The 14,412-nt window shown below is 43.6% G+C and overlaps 1 protein-coding gene across 1 annotated transcript in view; it reads left to right on the top strand.

Moving 5' to 3' along the window:
* The window catches only part of Glmn (glomulin, FKBP associated protein), a 110,100-nt gene that overhangs the window by 2,903 nt on the left and 92,785 nt on the right, over positions 1 to 14,412 (top strand). The window lies entirely within an intron of this gene.

Raw genomic sequence — 14,412 nt, 5'->3', positions numbered from 1 at the left:
ATCATTTATTTATTTTTTCCTTTAAATGTATTGTAAATATTCAACATATCTGCTGCTGGGCATAGCACTGAGACAGTGTGTTTATTCTGGATCCATCAGCAGAAGTGGAACCACATAGCAGAGAAAGTTCTTGTGTGTCTTAGAAGGGCCTTAAAATGTAAGCCTGGCCACTTCAGTGGGATCTGTCAGAGTCTGGCATTTAGGAATCCGTATTTCCGTTTAATACCTAACAGGCACTCTTGTATGTGGCATTGGGAAGTGGTGGGGCAGAGTGGAGGCAGGGGGATGATGGCAGTGCAGTAGGAGAAAGGGAAGGATGAGGAAGAGGAGGGTCAGCTGTTAGAGCTGCAGTCACGGCTTTCGGGTGGGTGATCAATCTATGATACTGATTTCCAGCACTGAAAATAAATATTTCTGTATACACGGCCGACTGTGTCAGCACTGAATTCCTGCTTAGAATGTTTTCACAGAAATGGGCCCGGAGAATCTCTCTCATCTTACCAGCTATTAAAAAAATAGTATCAATCCTTCGTCCACGCAGAAACTTTAGAAGACAGAACTGAACGGAACACTTTCCAACTCAGTTTTGAGGCCAGACAAGATTTGTGAGAAAATTCACACAGTGATCCCTCGAACGAGCACGAGAAAAACTCTTAGTAAAGGAACGGTGAATGAACACAGGAGGGGAAGCTCCGTGTGTCGGTTGGGTTGTTAAAGGATGCAGGATTGCACAAAGCATCTACAGGAATAGTTTTCAACCTGGACATGAGGAAAAGGACTGCAGATGTATAAATAGCTTTGATAAAATTAAACAGTCACCTACGATTTAAAGATAAAAATCTCTTCAGCAAACTATAAAAACCGGGAACTCTTCAAGTTTTTAAAGTCTTCTCTCCTCCCCTTTCTCCCTCCCTTCCATTTTGTTTTCTTTTGAGACAAGGTCTCACTGTGCTGCCCTGACTGGCCTGGAGCTCACAGAGAACCCCTTTGCCTCCTAAATTCTGCACCACCACACTTAGCAGGATAAAAAATAGTTACTTGAAACGTACTGTTGGCATCATGTTTTACAGTGAAAGGCTTTCCTCTGAGAAGTTCTAGTTAGTTTTCCAAACTCTGAAAGCTTTCAAACAAAGTCTCTGGGCTTCAGCTAACCCTCTGGGCATTCTGACTCAAACCCTGACCTCTCTCAAAAGCTCAGCCTTCCCTGTGGCCACACTCCTGGTGCAGGGGAGCAGAGGTAGGGAGGCATTCTCAGTTTAACTCACCCAGACAGGATGGCTGCCCTGGTCCCCCGGGGCTTTGATTGAGAGAGTCCTGTTTTGAGCTTCTTCATTTTCGAGTCTCATTGGGTTTTTATTTTTAAACTTATACACAAGAACCTAACATTTGTACATACTGATGGAGAACCATGTGTGATGTGTGATGCATAATATTTAAATTAGGTTTAACATAGCTATCTTTTCAAATAGTGTTCTTGCTATAAGTGAAAACAGGCTGTCTTGTAGCCTTTTGAGGTATACAGAAGCCAACTTATTCTTAGTTACCACACGTATTCCTATCTTATGTTACCCAGGCTCTCTAGACTCTGGTACTCACTATTCTATTCTCAGCATCTGAGATCAATTTTTGAATATGCCATATATGGGTATGAGATTATGCAACCCTTGTCTTTCTGTACTCAATTCCCCTCACAAATCACAAGATTGGTTTTCCTTCCTTCCCTCCCTCCCTCCCTCCCCTCTCCTCCCCTCCCCCCTCCCCTTCTTCTCTTCTTCTCAGACAGTGTGCTAGATAACACAGGTTTTCCTGGAACGATGACCTTGAACTTCTGACCTGCTGTGCCTACCTCCCAGGTGCTGAGATCACAGGCAATGCCGTCACACTTGGTTTATGTGGTCTCAAGCATCATACCCAGGGGTTCTTGCATGCTAGGCAGGCAGTTGTCCCAGTGGAGCTACGTTCCAAGCTAGGAGTTTATTCTTTAAATGACTGAATACTGCCATTTTCTTCCACTTTAAATGACAAATACTACATTTTCTTTGTCCACTCCTCAGTTATGGGCACTTTGGTTTTCTCCACTTCTTGGTTTATTGTGAATAGTTAACAATTGTGGGAGTGTGGGTGTCTCCTTGACAGCCATTGCATTTCCTTTTGACATAGATCTTGTAGAAGGACTTAGATCAAATGACCATTCAATTTTTAGTTTCTTTTTTTTTCTTGAGGAATGTTCACATTGTTGTCCATATGGTTGTACTGTATTTCCAAAGTAATATTGTCATTGTACCTTACCCCTTCTTATTTATAATATCTGTTGTCTTCGGAGTGGGGTAGTATCTCATTGTGGTCTTTCATGTGCTTCTTGGCCATTTGTGTGTGTAACTATTGCCCCCCCCCCCCCTTTTAACGAGTGAGAAGAGAAATCATCATCAAGCTCTTTGAGTTCCTCCCGTGTGCTGGGTGTGAACTTGCTGGGTTTGTCAGGGATGTAGTTGTAGACACTTCCTCCTGTTGTCTCTTTGCTGTTTTTTCTTCATGTTACTTAGGGTAAGCCACAGACAGGGAATGTAAGAACCGATTTCTAGCAACTGTGTTCATGGAATTGGCCTACCTTGTGTCAGGTAAACCTCTCTGGCTCTTAGCTTTCCGCTCTTTTCCAGTGAAAGATTTAACTGGCTCAGTGACTCTCACTCTGTCATTAGCAGCAAGACTCTGGACAAAGTAGATGTTATGTAGGTGTTGACTGTGGAAAGGGAGTTTAGAATTCTGGATAACCATGCCATGTGACCATAGTGAAAAAGGCTTTGTATAAAACACTGCATGTTATTTCACCCTGTCTGAAGACAGATACTGTGTTCACAGGGCAATGAGAGGACAAGAACTAAGGGTGTGTGTGTGTGGGTGCTACTATTTTTCCAATTTAAAAAAAATGAAGATTAAGGGAATTACAGACAAGATTAGCAGGTGGTTTGCTCTGAAGATCTTATGTGTCATGAAATTGTGTGGTTGTTTGTGTGCTGATTTTAAGACATTTTTTGTTATTTAGACTGGCTTGGCCTGGTGATCTAAGTAGTAAGAGCTCTCACTGCAGTCAAGTGCATTTTGTTGTTATCTTATTCCCGCAAAAGTCTTATGAGGTTGGCTGACTCAGGTCAGGCAGAAAACAACTGGCTTCCACTTTCTTTCCTTATGCAAACTAGAGGTGGGTGACTGAGAACTTGCTTTTGCTCTGCAAGATATGGGGGGTTTCGCAAGCCCTAAGGGAGTGCAGAATTTCCTGAAGATGTTGTAAAGTGGCTGGCTGACTTCTGAAATCAAGCAGTACTCTCTGCTTTGGTTATGACTGCAAAGGTACCAGGAGGCGAACTAAACACTAGTTACCTCCTTGAATTGGGATTCTCTCAGTGGGCCCCAGGATGAGGCTGGCTCATTGATGGGAAGTCTCCTGCCTCTGCTTTCACCCATGGTTCAATCGGTAATCAGTTTCCCAAAGCAAACATTTTTCCTGGGGGAATGACAGGCGTGGAGGGTTTTCCTAAATTCCTGTTTTGCTAGCTTCGTTTGGAAAAAGAGCTTTATTGAAAATGTTTCACCAGGACATTTCTTGGGGAGTCATTCTCTGTTCCCAGCCTGTACTGCATGAGAGTGACCAGGACCCTTGCCTATGGGCTCTGCCCCCTCCCCCCAGCCTGCATGGCAGTTTTAATACTGATCTCAGTCCCAGGCCTCTATGTACGTTTTAGAGCGAAGTCACTTCTGCCCCTCCACCCGCCCTCAGGCTAGTACAATGGTTCTCAATTTTCCTGACACTGTGACCCTTTAATACAGTTCCTCATGTTATGGGGACCCCCCCCACCATAAAATTATTTCATAGCCACCTCATAACTGTACTTTTGTTACTGTTATGAATTGTAATAAGTTTCTGATATACAGGATATCTGATAGGAGTCCCCCCAAAAGGCCGTGACCCACAAGTTAAGAACTGCTGGCCTAGTAGAGATGTGGGCTCTAGACACCCATAGTCGTCGTCTTCTTCCTTTTAAAAACAGGGTTTATAACATGAGGCAAAGTCAGGAAGGTGTCCCTTTCCTTGGGCATGGGTGATTGTTAGAGAAGTAGCCCTGCCCCTGATGAAAACAGCAGCTGTACTTGGACATGGTTCGCCCCAAGATGTTAAAACTCGTAGAGATTCCACTGAGTAGGTTGGGCCTGGAAGCACTGCTCTGTTTAAGAAAGGGTCGCGTATGTTAGTTTTGGGCTCTTCCTTGGTGCTGGAGATTGAGCCCACAGATTTTTATATCCCAGGATAGAACTCTTCTGAGCTCCAGCCCGCGTCTTGCTGTTTATATAACTACACTTAAGCTTCCCCTACCTCGTTTGCTGGAGTCCTGGGATTACAGGCGTGTAATCTTGGCTCCTAGCAGAGTTTTTAAATTTGAGAATATCACAGGAGTGGGAAATATTCAAGATTTCTTCAAAAAACCTCACTGTCTGGATATTAGCAGTGTGTACACTTAGTTCCTAAAGCGTTTAGAAAGAAAGTGAAAAATCACTGCCAAAACTACCCAGAATTCAAGACTTCTTCTCTGAAGAGCATGGGGTTTTCCTGAAACATTTTTCCCTGCTCTCTGCAATCTTGAATTCACAAGAAAACCTAGAGGTTATGCTTGTTGAAGGCCTCAATGCTTTAGTGTGTGGAGAGGAGACGACACAGGCTCCAAGTCCACATGGCCGAATGACACTGGGTTACTCAGGAGCTGGCTGCTCAATCTTCACCATGGTTGAGGTCTTAGCAATGGCAGACTTAGTGTTTCATGGGATCTCGTAATTCCTTTGGGAGTTGTAGGCTGGCTGAGCTGGAGCGCAAATCAAAGTTCTAGGAAAATAGGAAACCTTAGGGAGAGAATTTAGGAGGCAGGGTGGGTCTGGGGGAACCAAAAGAGCTCATTACCCAGGTTTTATAATTTGTAGTTTCTTATAGTGCCCTCTCCTACCATCTGCTAGAAAATGACTTGCCGCCCGGAGAATTCTACTTCTTTTAGCCAGCTCCCACTGCTAATTGGCCCTGTCTTCTTAATTGTGATTACTGCTGTTGTAGTTTTCTTCGACTCCAGACTCTTTTATCTTGAAAAGAATAAACCCTGGTGACTCCGGAGAGTACTTGTGCCTGAGCTGACCCCTCCCTGTCCAGACTCCCATCTCATGACCCTTGACCTAACCACTCTGGCCTTTGAAAAAGTCCCTTGCCATCTCTTATCACCAGAGCCGTGCCTTTTAGGTGATGTGACTACACGGACAACTGTCCAAACCGGAATGCTCTCGGGAGCGAAAGGGGAGTGATCTGGTAACAGGTGTGAATTAGGGCCGCTCTGGGTGGAGCAGGGGCATGCCCTCTTCTGGGCGTTTACCCAGGTTCTGAGGACAGGGACCACTTCCCTCATCTTCGTGTCCAATGTCTGGGTCTGGCCATTTTTTGTTTTTTGTTTTTGGTTTTTCAAGACAGGGTTTCTCTGTAGCTTTTGGAGCCTGTCCTGGAACTTACTCTGTAGACCAGGCTGGCCTCGAACTCACAGAGATCTGCCTGCCTCTGACTCCCGAGTACTGGGATTAAAGGCATGCACCACCACCACTTGGATACATTTTTTTGTTTGTTTTTTAAAACTGCTGTTTGCCGAAAGTTGCAAAACTAGACAGAGTCTTCAAGCTCCTAGCCAGTTTCCATCCTCAAATGGTCCTTACTTTTAGCTGCTCTTCCCGTATTCCCTCCCTTGCCCCCCTCTTCCCTCCCACACTTGGTCATTCTGTTTTAGCTCCTCCAATCCATCCATAGCTACCTATTTTATTTCCCTTTCCTGGGAGACCTATTCCCACACCCATCTCTAACTCTGTACTAACCTCTGTTGTTCTGGGGGTTGTAGCTTGCTATTCACTTAACAGCTAATACCCACATGTAAGTGAACACATACCATATTTGTCTTTCTGGGTGTGGGTTACATCACTCAGACCTTTTTAGTTGCAGCCATTTACCTGTGAATTTCATTGTGTTAAAATAGCTGGGTAATATTTCATTGTGTGATTTGCCACATTTTCTTTACCCATTCAGCTGTGAGGGACATGTTTTCTTTCTGGTGGTTATGAACAGAGCAGTAATGGACACAGGTGAGCAGGTGTCTTTGGGTACATCCTCAAGAGTGCTATCGCTGGAGCTGGACCAGTTTCCATCTTCCTTAGGAACTGTACAAGTCTGCATCCACGCCAGCGACGCACGAGTGTCCCCTTCACTCCACCTCCTCTGCAGCGTGAACTTCCACTTATTTGAGTGATCTTAGCCATTCTGATGGGTGTAAGATGAAATCTCAAAGTAGTTTTGATTTGCATTTCCCTAATGGATGAGGATGTTCAACTCTTTTGTTTCTCAGTCATCTGAGTTTCCTCTTTTGAGAAGTCTTTGTTCAGACTTATACCCTATTTTTAATTGGATTTATGTTTTCTTGATATCTGGTTTTTTTAGTTCTTTATGTAGTTTGGATATTAGCCCTCTATCAGATGTGTAGTTGGTAAAAATATTTTCCCATTTAGAGGCTGAGGCTTTGTCTAGATGATGATGTTCTCTGCCATATTGAAGCTTTTCGGTTTCATGAGGTCCCATTTGCTAATTGTAGATTTTAGTGTCTGTGCTGGTGGTGTTCTGTTCAGAAAAGCTTCTCCTGTGCAATGAGTTCAGCAATATTCCCCACTTCTGTCAGGTTCAGTGTGTCTTGTTTTATGTTGAGGCTTTGGTCCGTATGCCGTTGAGTTTTTTACAGGGTGATAAGTATGAAACTATTTGTTTTTCTGTATGCAGACATCCAGTTTGACTAGCACCATGTATTGAAGATGTCTTTTTGTTCATTATGTATTTCTGGCGTCTTTATCAAATATCAGATGTCCATAGGTATATGGATTTATGTCTGGGTCTTCAATTTGATTCCATTGATTAATCTGTTTTTTGGCCAGCATCATGTGGTTTTTATTACCATAACTGTAGTAAAGTTGAGGTCAGGGATGGTGATAGCTCCAGTTCTTTTATTGGTTAGGATTATTTCAGCTGTCATGGTTTGTGTGTGTGTGTGTGTGTGGTTTCCCTATGAAGCTGAAAACTGTTCTTTCAAGATCTGTGAAGAATTGTGCTGGAATTTTGATGGGGATTGCATTGACTCTGTAGATTGCTTTTGGTAGAATGGCCATTTTTTTTTTCAAGACAGGGTTTCTTTGTGTAGCCTTGTCCTGGGTCTAGCTCTGTAGATCAGGCTGGCTTCAAACTCGTAGAGATCCACCTGCCTCTGCCTCCTAAGTGCTGAGATTAAAGGTATGTGCCACCACCACCTGGCTAGAATGGTCATTTTTACTATCTTAATCCTACCAATCCATGAGCATGGGAGATCCTTCCGTCTTTTGATAGCTTAATTTCTTTCTCCAATGCTTACAGTCTTTATTATTCAAGTGTTTCCCTTGCTTGGTTAGAGTTGCCCCAAGATACATTATCTGTGGCTGCTGAGACAGGGGTTGTGTCCCTGGTTCTTGCTCAATCCATTTGTCCTTTGTAAATAGGAGGGCTGCTGATGTTCTGTGAGTTAATTTCGTATCCTGCTGGTTTGCTCAAAGTGTTAAGAGCTGTAGGAGTGCCCTGGCGGAATCTTTAGGGTCACTTATGTATACTATCATATCTACAAATAATGATACTTTGACTTTTTCCTTTCCAAATCGTATCCCCTTGATCTCCTTCAGTTAAAGTCTTATTGCGCCAAGAGTTCAAGTGCTGCATTTAAGAACTATGGAAAGAATGGACAAACTTGTCTTGTTCATGATTTTAGTGGATTTGCTTTGAGTTTCTCCTCATTTAAGTTTACTTGGTTATGAGCCTGCTGTAAATTGCCTTAATTATATTGAGGTATTTCCCTTGTATTCCGAATATATTTAGGACTTTTATCATCTTGAAATGTGCTGAATTTTGTCAAAGGCTTTTTCTGCCTCTATTCATAGGTTTCTGCTCTGATTTTTATTATTTCTTGTCTCAGTGGGTTTGGATTTGTTTTTGTTTTTCCAAATTCTTGAGTTGTATCATTAGGCCACTGATTTGTGGTCTTTGATTTCTAAAAAATTTTTTTTCTTCCTGATTTAATATAGGCAGTTAGAGCTATACATTTTCATCATAGGACAATGTGTCCCAAAGGTTTTGTTGTTGTGTTTTCATTTAGTTCCAGGAAGCTTTTAAAAAAAAATTCTTGATTTCTTCTTTGTTTCATTCATCATCCAGCAATGAGTATTTATTTATTTGTTTGTTTTTCAAGACAGTGTTTGTAGTTTTGGAGCTTGTCATCACTCTGTAGACCAGGCTGACTTTGAACTCAGAGATCCACCTGCCTCTGCCTACCGAGTGCTGGGATTAAAGGCCTGTGCCACCACTGCCCAGCCAGCAATGAGATTTTTTTGAATGATTTTTTAAAACTATTATTTTTTACATCCTAATCACAGTTTCCCCTCCTTCCTCTCCTCCCAGCCCTGTCCTGTGCCCCATTGCGCCTCCATTTCTCCTCAGAAAAGGGTAGGCCTCCCATGGATATTAAACTAACATGACATATCAAGTTGCAGTAAGACTAGGCACCTCCCCTCATATTAAGGCTGGGCAGGGCAATTCAGTATGAGGAGCGCAGCGCAGAACGCCTGTGCTCTATGCGCTACCATACACACACACACACACACAGAGAGAGAGAGAGAGAGAGAGAGAGAGAGAGAGAGAGAGAGAGAGAGAGAGAGAGAGAGAGAGAGAGAGAGAGACACGGACCTCTAGTCCCTGGTAAGAAGCCCTTTATTCAGTAACACCATGGAGGCTCATATACCCAACAGTCAGGTGGGCCAACAGGTGAAAACCTTATCCTCTGATCCTCAAGGCCAAGGCAACACGTGCTCATGAAGCAGAGCTGGTAAATAACTTTGACACAGCTTTTAGTAACTCAAATCAGAAGGAAAGTAAAGATCTCTAGCAGGGAAGAGCAGCTGGAGGCCAGGACTCCAAATGGTCCCAGAAGCCAGAAAAGAGTCAGAGACAGCCCCTGCTCCTCCTGTTAGCCCCACAAGAACCAGCCTACACAGTCGTAACACAGATGCAGATGGCCTATGCAGGCCAGTCCCATGCAGGTTCCCTGCTTGGTGGTTCAGTCTCTGTGAGCCCCTATGAGCCCAGGTTAAGGGGATTCTGTGTTTTCTTGTGATGCCCTTGACCTCTCTGGCTCCTACAATCTTTTCTCCCCCCCTTCTCCCCAAGTTTTGTGTGGTGTTTGCTGTGGGTCTGCATCCGTTCCCATCAGTTGCGGGATGAAGCCTCTGATGACAACTGTGCCAGGCACCAGTCTGAGCACAGCAGAGTAAATATTAGGCGTCATTACATTGACTTTCTTTTCCTGCCCTGTTCTATGCTCAGTCTCTGGGTTGTTTAGTGTCTGGGTTCTGTCATTCCAGGGTGTGTCAGGTGTGGGCTCCCACCCATGACATGGATCTCCCACAATTTCTGTGCCTTTGCCCCAGCACATCTTGTAGGCAGGACAGATTGTACATTGAAGGTTGTGTGACTGGGTTGGTGTCCAGTCCCTCCCCTGGAAGTCTTGCCAGGTTACAGGAGGTGGCCGGCTCAGGGTCTGTATCTACTATTCGGCAACAAGTTCTTAAATCTCCATGAACTTGTATATTTAATAAAAATGTTTCTGCTGTCAACTTTAAGTTTTATTGTATCATGGTTAGATAGGATACCTCAAGTGTTTTCAGTCTTTTTGAATTCCTAAATATTTGTTTTGTGTCTAAGGCTATGGTCCATTTAAGAAAAACCTTCCGTATGCTACTGAGTAGAATATGCACTTTTTGGTTTGTGTGGATTGTTCTGTGGCTATATTAATTTAATGTATGATGTCAATTAATTCTGATATTCCTCTGATTATCATTTTGTCCAATGACCTGTCTATTGGAGAAAGTAGGATATTGAAATCACCTGCTATTATGGATTGAAATCAATCTTTAAATCCAGCATTAGATTTTTTTTCTAAAAAAAAATCGGGAGCACCACTGTTTGGTGCATACATGTTTCGGGTAGTAATGTCTTCTTGGTTAGTCTGATGAGTTCAATTGAAGCCTTATTTCATCATGTACTAGGACAGCCATGCCTGATTGCGTCCTGGTCTCATCTGGTTGGAGTACTTTTGTCCATCTTTTTACTCCAAGGCAGTGCCTATCTTTGAAAAGAATGTGTTTCTTGTAGGCAACAGATGGATAAATCTTGCTTCTTGTTGTATTCTCAGTGGTAATTTGTCTTTTAATAATCACGGCTCTGCATTTCTTTCTATGGTCTCTCTGTTATGCTCAGTCCCCTCTTCAGAATGAAATAACGATCACTGTATTTTCCTTAGATTTGGTTGTTGAACATAATCTATTTTAGGCAGTTTACATTATGGAAGGGTTTCTTTCTCCTTCCATCATGGCAAATAGCTTTGCTGGGTATATTAGTCCAGTTTGGCCATCCTAGTCTTTTGGACTTGGAATGCATTGCTCCATGGAATGCATTGCTCCAGGCTCTTCTGGCTTTCAGAGTTTCCACTGAGAAGTAGCTGTTATTCTGATGCATTTTCCTTTATATGTGATTTGACATTTTTTTTTCTGTAGCTTTCAATACTTTTTGTTTTGTATACTTAATGTTTTAATTATAATTTACCTGTAAGGATTTTCTTTTTTTGGTCTTATTTGGTGTTCTGTGTGCTTTTTGTATCTGTATGTCTGCTTAGTTTGGGGAAATTTTCTTCTATAATGTTAAGACCTGGTCTATGCCATTGACTTGGGATTCTTCTCCCTCTTCTGTGGCTGTATTTTGCAGGCTTGTTTTGTCATAGTGTCCCACATATTGTGTGTGTAATTTTTTTCATATGCCTTGCTTATTTAGTCTAGATTTCCTACTTCTTTGAGTCCTGATATTTGATCTGCTTGGCTCATCCTGCTTGTGAGGCTTTCCATTGAGTTTCCTAGTTGAGCCCCTGGGTTTTCCAATTCCACCTTCATTGGCCCTTGAGTCCTCGCCAATATTTTTATCTCCTGATTGAATTTCATTCTCAAGTCTTAGATTGTCTGTCATTTCCATTAGCCTTATGTTTGTGTTTTCTTGGGCATCGCTCTGCATTTATTCTCCTTAATTTCATTGAGCTGTTTCTTTTTGTCTTCTTTAAACTCCTGAATCCTTTGATAAAGGTTATGGTTTTCTTTTCTTTCTTTTCTTTTTTTTTTTTTAAATGTCTGTGTCCTAGAGTTCATCTGGGTAATTCTTTTTTTCTTTATTTTATTTTATTTTTTTATTGAAAAAAAAATCCTGCCTTCTCCCAGCCTCCCATTTCCCTCCCTCTCCTCCCGCCCCTCTCCTCCTCTCCCCACTCCTCTTCCCCTCCCTCTCCAGTCTGAAGAGCAGTCAGGATTCCCTGCCCTGTGTAAAGTCCAGGGTCCTCTCCCCTCCATCCAGGTCTAGGAAGGTGAACATCCAAACTGGCTAGGCTCCCACAAAGCCAGAACATGAAGTAGGAACAAAACCCCATGCCATTGTCCTTGGCTTCTCATCAGCCCTCATTGTCTGGCATGTTCAGAGAGTTCGGTTTTATCCCATGCTTTTTCAGTCACAGTCCAGCTGGCCTTGGTGAGCTCCCAATAGATCAGCCCCACTGTCTCAGTGGATGGGTGCACCTCTCGCGGTCCTGACTTCCATGCTCATGTTCTCCCTCCTTCTGCTCCTCATTGGGACTTTGGGAGCTTAGTCCAATGCTCCAGTGTGGGTCTCTGTCTCTATCTCCATCCATCGCTAGATGAAGGTTCTTTGGTGATATGCAAGATATTCATCAGTATGGCTATAGGATAGGGTCATTTCAGGTTCCCTATCCTCAGCTGCCCAAGGAACTAACTGGGGACATCGCCCTGGGCACCTGGGAGCCACTCTAGGTTCAAGTCTCTTACCAACCCTAAGGTGGTTCCCTTAATTAAATTATGTGATTCCCTGCTCCTCTATCCAACCTTGTTTTATCCCCAATCATCCCATTTCCCCAAGTTCCCCCCATCCTCCCCTTCTCACTTTTCTCTCCCCATCTCCCCTTACCCCCCTCCCACCCCACCCCCAAGATCCCAATTTTTGCCCGGCAATCTTGTCTACTTCCCATAACCAGGAGGATAGCTATATGTTTTTCTTTGGGATCACCTTCTTATTTAGCTTCTTTAGGAGATCAAATTATAGACTCACTGACCTTTATTTATCTCTAGAAACCAATTATGAGTGAGTACATCCCATGTTCATCTTTTTGGGTCTGGGTTACCTCACTCAGGATAGTGTGTTCTATTTCCATCCATTTGCATGCAAAATTCGAGAAGTCATTGTTTTTTACCGCTGAGTAGTATTCTAATGTGTATATATTCCACACTTTCTTCATCCATTCTTCCATTGAAGGACATCTAGGTTGTTTCCAGGTTCTGGCTATTACAAATAATGCTGCTATGAACATAGTTGAACAAATGCCCCTGTCATATGATCGGGCATCTCTTGGGTATATTCCCAAGAGTGGCATTGCTGGGTCCAGGGGTAGGTTGATCCCGAATTTCCTGAGAAACCGCCACACTGCTTTCCAAAGTGGTTGCACAAGTTTGCATTCCCACCAGCAATGGATGAGGGTACCCCTTTCTCCACAACCTCTCCAGCAAAGGATATCATTGGTGTTTTTGATTTTAGCCATTCTGACAGGTGTAAGATGATATCTCAAAGTTGTTTTGATTTGCATTTCCCTGATCGCTAAGGAGGTTGAGCATATCCTTAAGTGTCTTTTAGCCATTTGAATTTCATCTGTTGAGAATTCTCTGTTCAGGTCAGTGCCCCATTTTTTAATTGGGTTAATTAGCATTTTAAAGTCTAGTTTCTTGAGTTCTTTATATATTTTGAAGATCAGACCTTTGTCTGTTGCAGGGTTGGTGAAGATCTTCTCCCAGTCAGTAGGTTGCCTTTTTGTCTTAGTGACAGTGTCCTTTGCTTTACAGAAGCTTCTCAGTTTCAGTAGGTCCCATTTATTCAATGTTGCCCTTAATGTCTGTGCTGCTGGGGTTATACATAGGAAGTGATCTCCTGTGCATCTGGGTAATTCTTATGTGCAAACATTTGTACAGGACTAGTAGCTACGAGTTGGAGAGATGATACTGGCTTAAATTTTCAGATTGTTGATATTCTTGGGATGAGATCTGGCATGTGGATTTCTTTTGTTCTGATTTCGCTATGGACAGAGCAGGTTGGGGCAGAAAGGAGGAAGTGCAGGTGGGTTGGGTCTCTAGATTGAAAATGGGTGAAGTCAGGTGGGGAGAGGATTTTGGGCTGGCATACAGGGTGTGTTCTTTTCCAAGCATGGAGGCTAGGGGGTAGATTTGGCTGTGTAGAAAGGTTGGATACGACCTGGGAAAGTCCTGTGGTTTGAGGGATAGGTAAGGAAGGTCCTAGCCCAAGCTCAGTGCTCCTTTGCAGTGTAGGCAGGGAAGGTCAGACTAGGATGGCACAATGGTTGTGGGAGCCAGGCTAGATTTGGCCAGCTGAAGAAAAAGAACAGATGGGAGTCAGGGGAAGTCACCTGGTTAGAACCTGGGAGAAGAATGTGGGAAGTCTGGGTACCAAGTCAGCTGTGCTCAGGAAGGTTCTGTGGGTGGTTATAGGTTGGGACAAGTCCTGGTGTAAGTCTAAAAGTTGGCTATGGCACAAACAGGGACATGGGATGTAGGACCTAGGCTAGTCCTTGGAGGAAATGTGAGGAGTCTGGTTACCAAGTAGGGTGGCTGGAAGCTATGCAGATGGGATCTGTGGGTGGTTGCAGGTGGGGCAGGCTGTAGCGTAAGCCCTGGCTGCATCACACGTGGAACCCTTTGGAAGCCAAGAGGTTAGCTTATGCGGGGTGGTCACACTGGACTGGGCACAGGTTGGGGAAAAGGTGTGAACTGGGAGCTGTGGGGTACTCACCAGGCTAACCATGGAGTGGAACATGGCATGTTCAGTACTAAATGGAGTGTAGAGCATTGCAGGAGGGTTCTGGCGGGAGCCTGGGTGCAGAGCAGGTGTGGTCAGCATGGTCAGTTTTTAAAAAAGTGACCAGACTTATAAAGGACTCCATTGAAGGTCATATTTAGAGCACATTTATTGACCCAACTTTTGCTGTTATCTGTATGATAGAGGTTTTTTAAAAAAAATTATTTATTTCTTTATTAATTAATTAAAGATTTCTGTCTCTTCCCCACCGCCGCCTCCCCTTTTCCCCCCCCCCCCTCACCCCAATCCCCCCCCCCCCTCCGCCCACACACCCATCCACGTCCCCCGCCCCCCTAGAAGCCCACGGC

Source organism: Alexandromys fortis, unplaced genomic scaffold, assembly GCF_014885135.2.
Source record: "Alexandromys fortis isolate MF-2015 unplaced genomic scaffold, M_Fortis_MF-2015_v1.1 scaffold_87, whole genome shotgun sequence".
Classification (NCBI taxonomy): Eukaryota; Metazoa; Chordata; class Mammalia; order Rodentia; family Cricetidae; genus Alexandromys; species Alexandromys fortis.
This window is presented reverse-complemented; position numbering and strand designations above follow the sequence as displayed.